At 41.4% G+C, this 18,775-nt stretch overlaps 1 long non-coding RNA gene across 1 annotated transcript; it reads right to left on the reverse strand.

The window, feature by feature from the left end:
• Positions 1-10,341: 10,341 nt before the first annotated feature.
• On the reverse strand, positions 10,342-17,196 carry LOC117802918. The gene is made up of 3 exons (XR_004626426.1): positions 16,660-17,196; positions 14,799-14,843; positions 10,342-11,471 (listed from the first exon to the last, which is right to left on the reverse strand). It is a non-coding gene; the product is annotated as an uncharacterized LOC117802918 (long non-coding RNA).
• Between the last annotated feature and the right edge of the window lie 1,579 nt (positions 17,197-18,775).

Here is an 18,775-nt window from a genome sequence, read left to right on the forward strand (position 1 = left end):
CATGAAAGTGGGCATGGAAGGAGTGCAGCCTATGTGAAGCCAGAGGACAGGCAGGCGAGGGGTGGGGCCCAGAGGTCAGTTTCTATTTTGAATATATAAAAACACATCTGACAGGGGCTCCTGCTGCCAGTGTAGCAGCAGACTAAGTATTTTTCTCTCTCTCACTGAAGATTCTAATTTCTATGCTCATCGTTCCAGGTCTCTTTGCTCAAGATAAAATGTATTTGAACCAATACAGTCGTCTCCTTATCCCAACATCATTTCCCTTTGACCAACTGAGCATGAATGAACACACGTGTACAGAAACATGCATGATAGCAGGGCAGACCATACAGGAAAAGGATCTGGACATAGAATCAGAAGAACCACAAGTCAAATCCTGGCTCGGCTTTGTCAACTGCGTACATCATTCAACCTTTCTGAACGGCAATGCCCTCACCTGTAGGAGGGTGATGCCATTCCATGCCTGCTAGTTGCATGGAGTATAGGGAGGTCCAGATAAGGAAGCTGCAGAGTGTTGCACAAATATAAACTTCCCGGGAAGATGGCATCTGAATGAGGTCGGTGTGGCTTGTCTTTGCCAGGGAGGCAAGGGTGTTACCAGCTGGGGTTCAGCTCTCAGTATTCCAATGTGATTTTGCAGGGACAAGAGTCCTCCTTTGCTCCCTTCTCCTTACATCACCAAGAACCTCAACCCAACCACACTCCTTTCTGCTTCCTCCCACAGGATTCTGGAGCTCTGGACAGGTGCAAGGGTCTCATTAAAAAAAAAAAAACAAAACTCCACACTCTTATCAGAGAGCTCCACGCAATGGGCCAAGAGAGGTCCATTTTGTCTTTGATGTACGCATTTTACTGTAATTTCTATGTACCGGGAACTGTGCTAAGCTTTTTACATGTTTTCCTCACTAGTATTATTTATCACATTTCTACTGCCAAGGAAACGAAAGCTGAGCGCAGAGGAGTAGCCGGCCCAAGGTCATGGCATGAGTTTCTCTGCAGAAGTGCCATTTACATTCAGGTCTGTCTGCTCCGATGCCTGTGTTGGAAACCTCTGGGTCTATAATCGTTATTTCTTCACCAAAGACTTCTTTCATCTTCTTCGACCAAAGTTGACCAAATAATTGTCACACTGCAATACAGATATGTTTGCTGACCCAGGTCTCGGGAAGATGTATCCAGAGAACCTAGGACAGTTCTTTTTTGTTTTTTTTTAAGATTTTATTTATTTATTTGAGAGACAGAGTGTATGAGCACTGAGAGGAGAGAGAATCCGAAGCAGACTCAGCACAGAATACAGAGCCTGATGTGGGGCTCGATCTCATGACAGTGATATCATGACCTGAGCCGAAACCAAGAGTTGGATGCTTAACCCACTGAGTTGTCCAGGCACCCCTGGAACAGTTCTTGGTACATGATAGGTAATAAAGATCTGATGGATAAGCAATTGGTTTTTGCATATCATACATGAAAGCATTAATTTGGTTTAGTAAACTGGCCCTCCATTTCCTCTTTGAGTTAAAGTACTACCAGCCCCCAGCCCCTCGTAGTGGTAATTCAGCCTCCAACCTTCTCTCTTGCAGAGAGGGTGTTGGGAGTGAGCAATAAGTGCAGTTCACCAGAGCTTCGAGACAATCTCTATGTGGTTAAAAAGAGAAGGTTTAGTTCAACCCTATTATTTTCGTATCACTGCTATCTGATCCTTCAATATATTGGGACTTAAAAGTGATAAACCATATTAAAAGAGCCAGCCAGGAAAATGCAGAGCCCAGTAAGACAGGAATTTCTAATAAATGAGTTGTGCACACTTTAGAGGGCACATTTAAGAGAAATATGCTTTAGTCTGATTTTATATAGCTGGAGGAATTTATTTCCACACTTACCTACCTACCTTATGGTATTAAAGAACCCAAAGTAGATAAATCTTCGGTTACTCCAAGAAAGTGGCTCAGCTGTAAGTATGGATTAGCACACACCCACCATTCCTATTGCCGCAGTTTAGATTCAGTGCAAACACTCACGCTGATAATTTACGAAACACCCTTTCCCCCTACCCCCCAGGCACAGTGAATGCCTACCAGGGCAGGATTACCTTCCACTAAGCAGATTTCATAGCTCCAAGCCTCAAATCATTTGTAATCATTAGAGAAAACATGAGACTGAACCAATTAAAAAAATAAAAACTATCCTGGAGCTCACAAAACCACGTAATTACACTGCATCACTTAGCATTTTGATTGAGTTTTTGGAAAACCTGATACAAAGGCTCAGAAACTGCCCCAAAAGGCCTTATAGACACGGTGCCTTTACCTATGTAAACACACTTTTTAAAAAAATGTGTTTCTGGGCACCTGGCTCAGTTAGTTAAGAATGCAACTCTCTATTTCAGTTCAGGCCATGATCTCGGGGTCCTGGGATCGAGCCCCACGTGGGGCTCCACGCTTGGCGGGGAGTCTGAGATTCTCTCTCCCTCTGTTCCTCCCCCCATTTGCACCCACTCTCTCTCTCTCTGTCAAATAAATAAAGAAATATTTTTTTGAAAATATTTTTTTTTTTAATTTTAAAAATGTGTTTCCATGATGTCTAGACACAGGGAAGGATGGATGAAGAGAGAGGCAGGTAGGTAGAAACATAGACAAATACTATTGTTATTTTCCCTGGTCCAAGTCCATTAATCGTTACTTTTTTATTCGTTGGTGTTGTAAATGTTTAATAGCAAATTATCATTTTACTTGTGGAAATGCCAGCAGTGTTGCCACACCATTCTTTCCAGAGGGCTTATTTGTGGAAGCTTAAAGTCGGTGGACCACTGGTCGTAATCGGATGACAGAGTCTAACAGTAGATATTCCTCTGCCCTAAGAGAGATCACTCAGTCGTTCGGGTACTCCATATTTCCATCGTGAAAAAAGGTTGCCATCCACCTCAAGATTAGTCAGAATTTCAAAAGCACTCTGGAAAGAATATTCAGCTCCACAGTAAAAGCCATGATATAAATACTAAGCGGGTATCTGGAAGAGTGGGCAGGGCAGTGAGCTCTCATGGTGTTCTTCTTTGACACTGAACCTGGAAAGCCTCCCCTGCCCCCCCCCCCACTGACGCTGCATCTCCCACCTTCCCTATCAGCGCCCTCCTTGTGCACTTGGTAGCGCTCATTCCTTCCCCGGGGTTCTCACGTTACTTTGCTTACTGAGAAGACAAAAGTGTGTCTGTAGCCAAGAGATCTCGGGTTTCATCCACAAACACAGATCCTGCATGGGAACCCGAGTAGAGAGAGAAAGGCACTGTAACACAAGCAAAGAATAAAATTATAATGAATGTTTCATGGAGGCCACCGGCAGGAGAGCAGAAAAGGGGAAAGACAGGAAGGGGAGCCCAAGAGCGGGGACCCAGGGGGCAGTTCATGAAGTTGAGGTGAGGAGAGAAAGGTGAGACCCCAGAGTTGGGACCAAAGCATATACACAGACAATGGCTTTTTGAAAAGTTAGCTAATTCAAATGTTACCTATAGAAATCAGACTGCATTCAGTATCTCCTCTATAACTGTCCCCCCAAACCCTCATTAGTATTTCTTTTCATCTGAGTAGACAAACGAAACAATACAGATATGCAAAGAATTAATTTTAAAAATCAGAAATAACCATCGTTAACATTAGGGTATAATCTGCCAGATGCATTCATAGCTTGTTTATGGTTCGTTGGGGTTTTTTTACACAAAAAATGATCACATTCCACATGCTGTTTTATAATTTTCTTTTTTCACTTAACACCACATCAAGAATAGCTTCCCATGTCAGTTAATATACAACTGCATCATTCTTAATGGCAGTCTCATATTTCATTGTATGAATGAATGAGATTTCATTCAACCAGTCTCCTGTTGGACATGCGAGCATTGTTTTTTAGCAATTACAAAGAATGCCTTATTAATTGGTTTCCACTTGTTTACAACAAGCCACCCCAAAACTTGATAGCTTAAAACGACAATCCTTATTCTTTTTCTTTTCTTTAAGAGGGGGTGGGGCGGGGGCCGAGAAAGAGAGATTGCAGCAGGGAGGAGGCGGAGGGAGAGAGAGAATCTTAAGCAGGCTCCATGCCCAGTGTGGAGCCCGACGAAGAGCTTGACTTCATGACCTCAAGACCATGACCTGAGCCTAAATCAAGAGTCAGATGCTTAACCAGCTGAGCACCCAGGTGCCCCAAAAAGCCTTTTTCTTAAGCTCACAATTCTTTGAGAAAACTGGGACAGCTGGTACAGCTGAAAGGGCAGGGCCTCTCTCCACAAGGTCTCACTTCCTCCAGTGGGCTAGCCTCAGCTTCTCCACACAGTGGCCTCAGGGTCTCGGACGGCAAGCCCCAAAGTGCAATTGCTTTTCAAGCCTCTGCTTCTGATACATTCACTAAAATCTTGCTGGCTATTCCAAGTCACACATCCAACCCAGATTCAAGGGATGTCGAAGTAACCTCCCTGGCTTGGTGGGAGAATCCGCAATGTCACATTACAGGTGATGCTCATATAAGCATGTGGAAATTTTTGCCATTTTGCTGTCCTCCACATGTGCTACACTAAATATCCTTTTAACTACTTCTGTGCACATGTATCTGATTCCTGATGTGGGATAAATTTCTAGAACTCATTCAGTAAAGGAACATTTTAAGCGGTAGATTCCTACGGCCGTAATTGCAATGTCTCTAATCGACTAGACTTGTAGTAATAAGAGCTCAATGCTGGTATCATGATACCATGTTGCCCAGTAAATATTAATTAAATAATGGAATAAATGAATAGACAAACAAAACTAAATAAATAAATCAACAAAAAGATGAGTACATCAACAGCCTGACAATACTGAAGTTACTATTCTTATTCTAAAGTCCTTTCACTCCATTCTTACAAAAAATTGTTTCCCCAATTTTCTTTCAGTACTTTATTCTTACTAACTTGTTTGAAAGAGAGAGAGAGCATGCACAAGCACTGGGGAGGGGTAGAGGGAGAATCAGACTCCCCACTGAACAGAGAGCCCAACACAGGGCTGGATCCCAGGACCCTGAGATCATGACCTGAGCCAAAGGCAGACGCTTAACCGACTGAGCCACCCAGGGGCCCCCTTACTAACTTGTTTAAATTGTTGGGCTCTCAGGAACTTATTTTGCATGAGAAGCAAAGTAGTATTTTTTTAAACTCTTTTTTTTAAGATTTTTTAATTTTATTTATTTATTTATTTGACAGAGAGAGAGAGAGCCAGTGAGAGAGGGAACACAAGCAAGGGGAGTGGGAGAGGAAGAAGCAGGCTCCCAGCGGAGGAACCTGATGTGGGGCTCGATCCCATAACGCTGGGATCACACCCTGAGCCGAAGGCAGACGCTCAACTGCTGTGCCACCCAGGCACCCCAAAGTAGTATTTTTTTTCCAAAGGACTAGTCAATGCCCATTCTCATGGAATAATATTAATATTAATATAATAAATATATCCATTCCTTCCAACAGTTTGGACTATATTTTTATTAGAAATATATGCATGCATTTGGCTCTACTATTGAATTTTATTTTGTTCCGTTCATCTGTCTATTGCAATCATACTAACCTTCTAAAATTACTTTAGTTTTTTTTTAAAGATTTTATTTATTTATTCGACAGAGATAGAGACAGCCGGCAAGAGAGGGAACACAAGCAGGGGGAGTGGGAGAGGAAGAAACAGGCTCATAGCAGAGGAGCCTGATGTGGGGCTCGATCCCACAATGCCGGGATCACGCCCTGAGCCGAAGGCAGACGCTTAACCGACTGAGCCACCCAGGCACCCCAAATTTATAGATTTTTGATATAGTCAGCTGTTTTACACTTGTATTTTCCTACTTAGAACTACACACGTCTCTCCAATTATTCAAACCAATTTTATATTTTGTGTAAAATTTTAAGCTTTCCTTCACTTAGATTCCATAAGTTCTCATTAATTTTCTTTCTAGGAATTTAAATTTTTAAGAATTTTATCAATATATAGGAGTGAAACAGACTTCTCTGCATTTGAATAATAAGTACATTGTTTCTTATTTGTGGTAAAATACATATAACACAAAATTAATCATTTTTAAGTTACAGGTAGATCAGTGACATTAAGCACATTCTCATTTTTATGCAACCATCACCACCATCCATCCACAATAGCCTTTCATGTTGCAAAACTAAAACTCTGTACCCGTTAAATAGTAACTCCCCATATCCCTTGCCCCACCCCCTTCTACTTTCTGTCAATGAGGCGAGGACTTAAGTGGAATCATACAGGATCTGTTCTTATGTGACTGGCTAATATATAGTCCCTTAGTGGAACACAGGAACATTGGAAATAAATTCTGCAGATAAAATTAACACTCACTATTTCTAACTTTTTAAAATATATTTTCAAGTGTTCATTGTTTCAGAAATCAAAGTTCTGGGTGCCTGGGTGGTTCAATTAGTCCTGGGATTGAGTCCCACATCAGGCTCCCTTCTCAGTGGGGTCTGCTTCTCCATCTCCCTTTACCCCTTTCCCCTGCTCTTGCATTCTCTCTCTCTCGCTCTCCCTCTCCCTCTCGCTCTCTCAAATAAATAAATAAAATCTAAAAATAACACGAAATAACCACTCTATTATACCACTCCTTGTTTAATTTATATATATATATATATTTCCAACTTCAATTATTTTATACTTTATTTACATCTGATAGACCTTTTCACATTTGTGTATAATACATAGTTACTCCTAATGTAATATTTTAGAACTGGAAAGTAAATTAGTGATAATCTTGTCTAACCTTCTTTTTCTTTTCTAGATGCAAATACTGATTCTCAAAGAAGGTAGGACAAATATTATGAAGAAGAAGGCAAGGCCCAAAGAATTATCCCAGCCCTAACAAATATTTCAAGGGCACTGAAAAAGGTAGAGAATATGAAATTCAGAATCATCATCAGCCTTTTTTTTTTTTTTTTTGTCTTTTGGAGAAGTCATGGAGAATCGTAGAGGTTCTAGAACGCTGGGCAAAGCATATGCCCTCCCCCACCATTTTTTTTAAGGGAGGAGAACAGTAACTTTAGGGGTGACTCCGTTGTAAGTTTGAGGCTGATAACGTTCATCTTCTTGTGAGGACTTAGAAAAAGTTGTGACAACTTGGAGCCATCATAGGTTCACAAAAAACGCCATGTTGACTAAATCCAGTTACTGTTTTGGTTTTGGTTTTTTACAGGGAGGGGAGGGGCAGAGGGAGAGAGAATCTTAAGCAGGATCCATGCCCAGCAGCCAACTTGGGGCTCAATCTCACAACCCTGAGATCATGACCTGAGATGAAATCATGAGTTAGACGCTTAATTGAGCCACCCAGGCGCCCCAAAATCCAGTGACTTTTATTTGTTAATTTTATTTATTCTCAAGTTCACAATGGAAAAAATATAATAAACACTGAACTCAATATAATTTATTAATAATAATATACAATAACCTAATTTTCTTCTCAAATCTTTTTAGAATATATGCATATATTTCACACGGCTGTAATCAGCATTTATGCACAATTTTATTTCCTACTCTTTCAACTTGATCTCATTTTTACAATACATTTTCACTTACCTACATACATCAGATATCTTATGCTGGGGTCAGGGCTACTCAGAACTGACAGGGAGGTAATAGAAGTCATATTAATTCCATAGGTAAATTCAAGCAAAATCACCAGGCCCCTGGGCCGAGTGAGAAAGAAGCTGAGCAGGGAGAAAAAGCCTGGTGAGCAGAGTAATGTTTGGCATTCCACTGGACCTCGGGAGTGAGGTCCAAAGAACACAGTGGGAACGTAGCGTAGTAGAATTCAAGTCTCAAAACAGGCAGAAATTGCATACGCCTTGCTTGTGGTTTCCTAGTTGTGATAATTGATGGATAATGACAAAAACTGCATGCAGTTGAGTAAACAGTATAAACCGTACAGCCCCACCAGGTGGAGGTCTGAGGAGGGGTCTGGAATGGCTGTGCCAATTGTCAGTCCCAGTGGCTGAGAGCCTGAGCTGCCAGAAAAGGGTCTGGTTCCCAGCGGGCTCTTGGTAAATATCCATTCCATGACCAACTAACAGGATTACTAACTAGACAGATAGGTGAGGAGGCGGCCCAAGACATTGTGTGTTTTGATTTTGATAAACAGTAGATGAAGTCTGTGATTATATCCTGTGGATAAGGTCACTGCCCAGCGTGGGTAGTAGTTATTATGTGTATTTTTGCCTGATGGACCAAATATACCCAAACTGTGGATTAATAGTTGAAGGTATATGTTATAGGACTCTGTCCTTGGTTTTGTCTGGTTTAATAGTTTCAATAACAATTCGAACTTCTATTTCTTCAATGTAATTCCTTTAAAAAAAATTGACAGACCCTCAGTGTTGGACTTAAATTATTTTTCTTATAACATTACTTAAATATAGGCACAAGCAAGAATAAATATTGCTCATGGCTTTTATAACACTATGAAGCTAAAAGTTAAAACTAAAATGCAAACCCCATGAAAATCAAATTAACAACATTAATGTGACATGAAATCACTGGTCTACCAGTGGCCTACCTCACGTGGTCCTGACAGCGATGGGCAGGTGCTTGGAGCATGGCCTGGCAATACTAGGAAGGGTCTCGTGATGTCTGTGCAATTACTCCACAGCCTGATACCGTGTTGTTGACCTTAGCTCAGCACACACACATCATTTACATAGCCCGTTGCCTAATTTCCTTTTCTCAGTAGCCTAGATCATTTGTTGCAAGTACCATCTTAAACGCTAATGCAAACACATGCACCAAAGCACCATGTTGGTCTCGAGACAACTAGAATTTTTTAACTGATGATATGGTCATTGAAAGGAAAACAGAAAATTTAGGATTCCTTTACAGAACTCATTCATTCAACCCATAATGACAAAGCTCTCACTAGGCACTGGGCAGCTGCTAGATGCTACGGACCCAGGGATGAACTGGACAGAGCACGTTCCTGCCAGCAGGCAGAACCAAATAATTACTCCTCAGATTTACGATGACACTGGACTGGGCGGAGAAAGCAACATATGAAAACAGGACCTGGATTATAAAACAAACAAACAAAAAATGTGTAAACATTTTCCCATTATAATATTTTGAAATTCCTAAATCACTACATGCTTATTAAAAAATTCAAGTGATACAGAAGTCTATAAACGAATAACTGAAAGCTACCCCTCTCTCAATACTCTGTAGTCTCACTCCCCGCTGGTCATAACTGTATTAATCTGAACCTTCCAGAGATCTCCATGAGTTTGAAAAACTAACCCTGGAAAACTTCATTCTGTGAGCACAATATTTAGCCCCAGGTCTTTTTCTCTACTTGGTGGCATTTTCTAAAAGCTGTCCTTTTGACGTAAAAGAATCCTCCTAGATTGAAGTGAAAAGGGATACAAGAGACTGGACAGGCAAAACTCTTCAAGTTTGCAGAATTGTAACCTTGTTTTAAGTTTTAGGAAAAGGATTAATGATGCGGTATGCAAAACGCCTGGCACTTAGTAGGTACTCACAAAATAGCAATTGTGAGTCTTACATTAAAATCATGGTTGTTCCAGAACTGTTGCTGGCTTTTCCAGGTGTGGTATATGATGTCTTGATTATGAAGTGATGGCAGCTCTTTTTTCGACAATCTTGAAAAAAAAAAAAACCACGTTTTTTAATGTGGCTGCTCTCGGGCGATTATAGCTTTTCATATCTTTGGAACACCACTGCTCAGTCGCCCTTCCATTTAAAATAATATCCCCCTTGTCCTCATACGGGACATGTCAGAGGGGAGGTGGAGGTTTGGTCATTTGAATGGAGACAGGGTATTAGTGTCAGGACCATATTTCTTTCCAAGTCCAAAATCTAATTTCCTCAGAACCGTGTTTAACAGTTGTGCATTTATGGCTTGAGTTCCTGGCGTCCCATCCGCTCACCTCTACAACATCACTTAGGTAATGCTTGGAAAGTACTTTGAAGGAAATGGGCCCAGAAGTGCTAAGTGGAATTACATGATATGAGTCGACAGTGGGGAGTCACACGAATAGATAAAATCTCCTGTCTGCACTACATTTCATTTTCTCCAGTAAATTTTATGGAACCCTCATGTGTTACACTGGAAATAAAGCAGGAAGTCACATTTTTATGAGTAATATGTATGTTGAACATTGAAAAATAACAAAGTCGTGGAGTGGAATATTTGCAGTCAGTTGGGTATAATAAAAATAGTCAGTTAGAAATTGAGGGTCAGCCATTTTCCATTATACAATATTTTTAATAAATAACAAAAAAATGAAGATAGGAGAAAGCAAACCATGGAGGGAATAGTTCTGGAAATTTTTCTTATCCAGAAAAAGTGGTTCTGGGGAATTTGAGAGAGACTTTACATCAGAATATTTACCTGTTTGACATTTGTTTATTAATCCAATAAGCTTTTACTAAATGCCATCAGAAAGCCACGCACTGTGTTAAATGCTGGTATAGAGAGCATGAAGACATGCTGTGCTGGAGGCAAGATGAATCACATCCTTGTAGAACATGGAGAAGGAATTCTCTACAAAAGTCATGGAAAGTGTCCCTTGAGGAAGTGATATCCAACCTAGCCTAAGGGTGAATAGGTGTTTGCTAGGTGGAGATGGGGAGAAAGGGATTTCATGGCAATGGAACAGTGTTAACCAAGCACACAGGTGCGAAAGACATAGGAGGTAAGGGAATGGCAAAGTTTAAAGGTGAGACCAAGCAAAAAGCTAGCTCCATAGAGAGAACATATGCTGGCATATTTGTTGACACGATATGTTCTACTCAATGTAATCCAGCAAATATACCCAAAGCAATCCTGAAGACAATGAGATGAACATAAAAAGATCCCAATGGTCCAAGGCTCACAATATAGTTGGCACACTGTTCTTCCACACACCTTTGGTACTCACTTCAGTCATTTGTTACTCCATTGTTGGTACCACCCCCCATACATCACTTCTAAGACCTAGAGCAGTAAGGCACAGAGGGTGGAGTGGGGCTCTGGTATCAGGCTTCTTGGGCTCAACTCCCAAGTCCCACAAATACTAGTTGCTTGACTTTGGGCAGCATCTCCTTGTCCATCAAATGGGAGTCCCAACCATCCAAACTCATAGAGATGCTGTGTGGATTAAGCGAGAAAATGCAGGCACAGCACCTGTCAAGTTGTAAACACCGGAGAAATGTAGGTTGTTCTGACAGGCACTTTTTATATGTGCATCTGTGTCCCAGCGAGGAGCTATGTGGCTCCTCAGAGCATCATCTGCAGCTCCATAGGGAAGAAACCACCACTGCTGATTGCTCTTGTTCTGTGACTGCTCTCCTTTGTTTGCAAGATGAAACAGAGATCATTTGGAGATGTTTGGTCACCACCTTCTGTAGAACCACTGTCATCATCACTAGCATTGTTATCATTCCATCGTATATTGAAGGAGAAGCCTGCATGTAAGTGAACATGAACCAGTCAGAGCAAACCTCAACACAAACAGCCCAAGGGGACATGCAATACTGTGACATAGAAAATAAACTGATGATCTTTAAAAACTAAAGTAAATGGGGATTACATTTGGGGAAAAGTGTTTTCTCTTCCCTCCAAATGCCAGAGTGATGTACATATTTTGTTTCTCAGTGCTTTCCCCTAACTTCATTTCTACTCCCCTCAAATTGAAAAATCAGATGAGGAGACAGAGGGGTTCAGGAAGATTAAGTTCAAAAATATAAATAAAACATGGATTACTGGCATGTGTGAATATATTGAGAAAATATTTTAACTTCTGACCATGAGCTTAGGACTGACTCATTGATTGGTATATAGAAAAGTAAACAATTCAAAAATCATGGCAATTACTAACTCCAGGGAAAATAGAAAGTTGTTCAAAAAGTAAATGTAGTCACAATATATAACATGGCTCAGCTGTGAGAAATATAGACGTAGTTATGTTAATATAAAGTCTGAATATGTATCTATCAAGTGTATGATATAACTATAGTGAGAGGATGCAGAAGGGAAAGTGTGTGTTGTGAGTTGGGGAGGCAGGAGAGAGCAGAAATAAAGGTAAGAATATGAAATCTGAAAAATCAAAACAGACAATCATGTTTTTAGAAATATGGAGGCAACCCAAAAGAAAGAGTTAAAAGAGCTGAAAATGGCTGCTCTGTGTCTGGGAAGAAGCACAGGCCGAGGTTATTGTTTTTCACAATAAATCTTACAAAGCAGGACTTTTTCACTATAAAAACTATGCACACATATAAATTTAATATAAATAAACATTAAATATATTTAAAGGCATGAAGAAAATGGGGTTCAGTTTGAAGGGTTTGAATCAAGGGCTGCAAGGAAGGATGAATTTTAGTTGAGCCCATTGTGCAGGGCTTCAGAAAGCAAGGAAAAGGTGCAAGCTTTAAGCAAAGGAGTAGCAGGATCAAGTTGTATTCTGGAAATAGTTATGTTATAGTTATAAGTATATAATATAAATTATATATTATAATTAAATCTATGTTATATTATATGTGTTATATGTATTATAATTAAATATCTATTAGCTATATAATTGAATTATGTATTTTTTATTTACACATACACACACAAACACAATAAAAGATAACCCCATAGGGAGTAGGAAAAGTTTAAAAACAGGGAGGCCAATTTGCAAACTCTTGCAATAGGCCTAGCAAGCAATGATGACTTTCAGAACCAAGCCAGAGAATGTGGGCATTGAGAGAACATGGATCCAAGTGATAGGTATGAAGTGGACTTCTCTTGCCTATATGGGAAACGAAGAGGGCAAAGTGAAGAACCCAGGATCCTGGCTTAGCAGATTGGGAGATAGTGGTTCCATTAACTAAAATGGATCTTCAGAAGGAGAGGCAAGTCTCTAGAGGGAAGGCCAGGGAGGAAAAAAAAAAAAATGGTGCATCTGTTTCTGTACACATCTGAAATGCCAAAGGGACATCTAGAGGAAGAACTTGTAAATGCCAATCAGGAGGTCAGGATGGAAAAAGGAACAGAAGATAGAGATTTTGAAGTTCCTGGTATGTGGTGAGCAGAGCCTCAGGAGGCCAGCACAATGCCCAAATGAAGTGCATGGTATAAATCAAGGCAAAGAACTGTCCTGAAGAATAAAAATTTTGAAGAATCAGTGGGCAAGGGCCAACAAAAAGAGTAAAATGTCGAAAGGAAAGTAGGAGAACTAAGTGAGGGTGGGACCACTGAAGTCACAACAGATGCGGGTTTTGAGAAGGAAGGAGGGTTCTATCAGGTCGAAAGTCCTAGAGAGAAGTCAAGGACAAGAATGAAGAGATCAGTGACCTTAAGGCACATGCAGTGATGGAAGGGTAAGGACAGAAGCCCAAATAAATGACAGTTGATTAAGTAGATACAGAAAGCATGACAGTGCCTTCAAGAAATTTGGTATAAAAAAGGAAGTAGGGAAATAAAGTATATTGTGAAAATCCATTTTCACTGCCCAGTGCCCTTCCTTTCCTCTGGTTAAGCAAACCTGCCTTCATTTGGAGATCTGCTCTATCCACACAGTTCAGAGAATGTTGCAATCATGGTACCTACTCTCGGGTGACACATGGCTCAAGAAAGGCTGACTGGAGCCCCTCGCTGGGAATTATTAAACAGGAAATAAGAAAAGTTGATTGTTTCTCTCTGGTGGCAACGCTGAAAAGAAATGCTCCTGAGAGATGCCCAGAGCCATGTTTCCCACTTGGTGGAGAAATACAGTCTAAGTGATTGAAGCCACACGGACAAAAAGCAGAGATAAGCAATAGAGAGATAAGAAGTCCTACGGAACAACCTTGGGAGTCCCTAAGTTCTAGACCTGTAGGCACCTGAGCCGCCCTAGTCTGTCCTTCCTGAAGTGTGGTTGGTCAGCTCTTTTGTCTTTCCCTTCAGTTCCTGGAGCCACCCCAGAGTCCTTCAGTGAACCCTTCTGTTTGCTCAAACTCAGGTTGCTTTGTCATCTGCTACCAAAAACAAAAGTTCTAATAGAGAGTGGTCACTGGAAGGAAAGACAGGTTGAAGAGATGATTGATAGACGATAGATAGATGACAGATAGATGGATAAATAGATAAGATAGAAAGATAGATAGATACATAGATGATAGATAGATGATAGATAGATAGATAGATGATAGATAGATAGATAGATGATAGATGATAGGTGATAGATAGATAGATTAGATAGATAGATGATAGATAGATAGATAGATAGATAGATAGATAGATAGATAGATAGATGATAGATGATAGATTCAGGGAAGTAAGCATTGTTTGAAAGCACAGGGGGATGAGCTAGAAAATAGAAAGACTAAACATATAAGGAGAAAGGATGCCTGATGGACCTTTCAGAGAAAGCAGAATGAGGTGGGAGTGTGAGCCCAGGTGGAGGTAGTAGTCCCTCTGAGACAGAAACCAAGGACGGAAGCAGTTAAATTTGGGAGGGAATGAGCTAGAAGAATCTCATCCCTCTGCTACATTATTCTTCCTCCTGTGAAGTGGGAGGCAAGGTCATTTCTGAAAAGTGAGTGAAGGTTTTAAGGTAAGGGTATCTGACGAGAGAAAAAATAGCTTCAAGCCACTGCCAAGGCCCGTGAGACTAAGAGTTGGCTAGGAACAAAAATCTGAGTTTTATTTTCCTCTTCTTTTAACATTTACGTGACACCACATATTGACGCTTGTGAAAGTTATCATTTGTGGAATTATGTGTGAGCTGCTATGTATACCGTCTATTCATTTTCAACAAGATGAAGGACACTTACATAGTCAATTGTCAAGTCTCTAAAGCTGGGGTTGGCAAACTTGCTCTGTAAAGAACCAGATAGTAAATATTTTAGACTTTGTGGGCCATATGGTCTTTGTGGTGGTAGCTCAGAAAACAGCCACAGACAAAATGCAAATGAATGGGCTAGTTCCAATAAAGCTTCATTTCCAAAACCAGGCTACTGGCACAACTTGATTAAAAAACGGGCAAGGGACTTGAATAGACACTGCTAAAAAAAAAAAAAAAAAAGAAAGAAAGAAAGAAAGAAAGAAAAAAGAAAAAATGATATACAAATGGCCAATAAGCACATGAAAGCTCAATATCACTAATCATTAGGGAAATGAAAATCAAAACCACAACAAGATACCACCTCACTCTTATTAGGATGGCTCCCATCAAAAATACAGAAAACATGCTGTATTTTTTGGCAAAAATGTGGAGAAATTGTAAGCCTTGAGCACTGTTAGTGAGGTTGTAAACAGGTAAAGCCGGTTGGAAAACAGTATGGCAGGTCCTCAAAAAATTACACGTAGAATTAACATAGGATCCAGCAATCCCACTTCTGGGTATATATCCGAAAGAATAGAACACAGAGTCTTAAAGGAATATTTGTACACCCATATTCAGAGCATGCTACAACATGGATGAACATTTGAGGTCGTGATGCTAAGTGAAATAGGCTAGTTACAAAAAGACAAATACTGTATGATTCCACTTACATCAAATACCTAGAGCAGTCAAATTCATAGAAACAGAAAGTAGCGCGGTGGTTGCCAGGAACCAGGGGAAGGGGAAACGGGGAGTTGTTCAGTGGGTAGAGAATGGCAGTTCTACAAGATAAAAGGAGTTCTGGAGACTGGTTGCACAACACTGAGAATGTCCTTAACATTGCTGAACTGTACAGTCAGAAATGGGTAAGATGGGGGCACCAGGGTGGTTCAGTCGATTAGGCGTCTGGCTCGTGATTTTGATCTCAGGGTCATGAGTTCAAGTCCCACACTGGGCTCCCTGCTGGGTGTGGAGCCTACTTAAAAAAAAAAAAATTCTTCAGGGGCGCCTGGGTGGCTTAGTTGGTTAAGCATCCAACTCTTTTTTTTTTTAATTTTTCAAAACAGCTTTATTGAGGTGTACTTTACATGACATAAAATTCACCTATTTTAAGTACATAGTTCGAGGACATTTAGTAAATTTATACAATTTGTGCGACTATCACCATAATCCAGTTCTAGAATGCTTGCAGCACCCCCCAAAATTCTCTGGTGCCTATTTGAAGTCCCTCCTTGCTACCAACTCCTACCCCAGGCAGCCACTGATCTGCTTCCTGTCGCTATAGTTTTACTTTTTCTAAACATTTAAAATAAATTTAACCATACAAATAGAGTCTAACATGTCTGGCTTATTTCACTTGTTTTTTTTCTGACATTCACCCATGTAGTTGTATGTATCAGTGGTTTGTTCATTTTTATTAGTGAATAGTATTCCATCTTATGAATGCATCACAGTTTGTATATCCATTCCCCAACTGATGGTCATTTGGATTTTTTTCCAGTTTAAGCGTCCAACTCTTGATTTTGACTCAGGTCATGATCTCAGGGTTGTGAGATCGAGCCCTGCATTGGGTTCCACACTGGGTGTGGAACCTGTTTAAGATTCCCTCTCTCTCTTTCTCTCTCCCTCCCTTGAAAGAAGGAAAGAGAAAGAAAGAAAGAAAGAAAAAGAAAGAAAGAAAGAAAGAAAGAAAGAAAGAAAGAAAGAAAGAAAGAAAAAGAAAGAAGCAGTGGATATGATGGTGGATTTTATATTCAGTATATTTTACCACAATCTTATTAAAAAGCAAACAGATAAATGGCCGAACTTACCCATCAGGCCATCGTTTGCCAGCCCCTGATCTAGAGATTCTGAGGGCGGTGACGATTACAGAGTGGAAATAAACATGTCCCCTTCAGTGCTGGTGAGGGCTGTAAGGGTAGAGCCTCTCCTGGGCCTCTCTGCCTCTCTCCTACTTAGTCGTCCGGGTGGCAAGCCATAGTCGCTCAATCCATGGTCACTGAACGGAGCTGAAGTTTCTCCGAGGCGAAGTCCTTGAGAGGGTTGAGTCTGGAGTCCATCAAATGGGGAGGGGGAGAGGGAAAGGAGTCTAAAAACATTATTTCCTTCAGAGGAAAACTGGTTTCAATAACACCAAGGCTCTTGTGCAAAAGTAAAAGTTCCAGTCGCCTACATTAAAAGTATCCTGTGTCCAGAGACCCTGTCATAAGCCTCCGAATGGCCAGCGGGGTCCATGTTCTCCACAGGGCTGCCTTGTGCCCCGTGTTGTTGTTTTGTAAGGTGTACTAGGACAATGTCAGACAATCTTTTGATGCGTTTTCCAGCTGTCCTGCTGTGCAGCAAAAGCAACGTTTCTGGATTTAAAACAAGAAAACAAGTTACTGATAACCAGAGAGCCCACATTCTCCAGATCATCTGGGGAGTGGGCTCCCTGCATGGGGGTGGGGGGGATGGCTCCACTTTCCAGGGCACAGACCCCGGCAGCTCCCATCCTCAGGGATTTCATTTATGTCCCTCCACTTACGCCCGGGCTTCCTGATTTTCTTTGAATTACCTAACAGCACAGTGTTATCAAAACCCATTTAAAGGACACTACTGCCCTGAGGTTAGGAAAAGATTTTAGTAAGAAATAGTGGATAACAGAGGGTCACCAAATGACCACGAGGCATCACAAAGGGATTTCTGGAGCCTTCAGAACCGATGCCCAGCTCCTAGCTAGCTCCCTCTCAGAAAACCAAACCCTGGGCAGGGAGCTGGGGAGCTCTCAGACCCCCTTCCAAAGCCGAAACCTGCTCCTATTTTGCAAGCTTGAATGTTGAAAGTGAAGGTTTGATAGTTGGTTCTGTAAAAGTGGGAAAGAAAGAAAAGAGACAAAAATGTGGCTTTTCAGGGTAAGGCTCATATTGAAAGCAGGTACATAGTAGAGGTCCAAGGCAAGAGACAAAGGGAGCCTTGTGTAGCTCCCTCCGCCGGGCATTGTGGTGCTGCCACAGGGGTAAGAGGAGGCAGGGAGATGGCTTCTGTGTGCCGTGGAAAAGAAAGAGCAATTCATGAGGGCTGCAAATGGGGGCTTGCTTTGAGGGGCGCCTGCCGGCCAGGCTCAGACAGTGGTCATGTTTCACCATAAGGAAAGGAGGCCTGCTGGGGGCTGGAACCTGAGGGAGGACAAGAGTTCCCAGCATCATCAGAGCAGGAGTCTGAGAGGCCCCTGCCTAGGACTCCTTGGAGTGGGGTGCCCAACAGAGGGGGACAGCTGATGAGAGCCTCACTGGGCTGCCTTACCAGTCTGCTCTCTGAGGCAGACCCAGGGGAGCACACTGTCCAACATGGCGGCCGCTAGCCGAAGGCGCCAGCTGAGGACTGGAAAAGTAACTGGTCCAAAATGAGGCGTGCTGGGAGAAGTGAAAAGATACTCCCTATTTCACAGAAAAGAATGTAAAATGTCTCTTTGTATTGACTGCATGCTGAAAGGGTAACATTTTGGATATACTGGCTTAAATAAAACATATCATTGATTTTACCTGCCTCTTTTTACTTTTTAAACATGCGACTGCTAGAAAATTTGAAATCATACATATGGCTCTCATTTTATTTCCTTTGGACCATGCTGCCTTGGGGAACACACTCAGAGATACAGTGCCATTCAGCTAATTTTCTTTTGGAATTGGATAAAGGAGAGAATAAGATGGAGGGGAAAATCCAGTGAAGAATGCATTTATGGTCCTAAAGCCCGAAGTCCTAACTTCAGGCAGCTGATTAACTGGGCACAGACCCATCCTACTGCCATCCTTGCCCCCCAAACCCCTCATGCCGGGGTCACACCGTGTTCCCAGCACCCAGCCTGGCACAGAGAGACCCTTGCGTTTGTCTGAGACAGGTGTGCGGCCACCATCCCTTCATTTTGCAGGGATTTTCCTTACAGTGTAA

This window comes from Ailuropoda melanoleuca, chromosome 7 (assembly GCF_002007445.2).
Source record: "Ailuropoda melanoleuca isolate Jingjing chromosome 7, ASM200744v2, whole genome shotgun sequence".
Taxonomy (NCBI): Eukaryota; Metazoa; Chordata; class Mammalia; order Carnivora; family Ursidae; genus Ailuropoda; species Ailuropoda melanoleuca.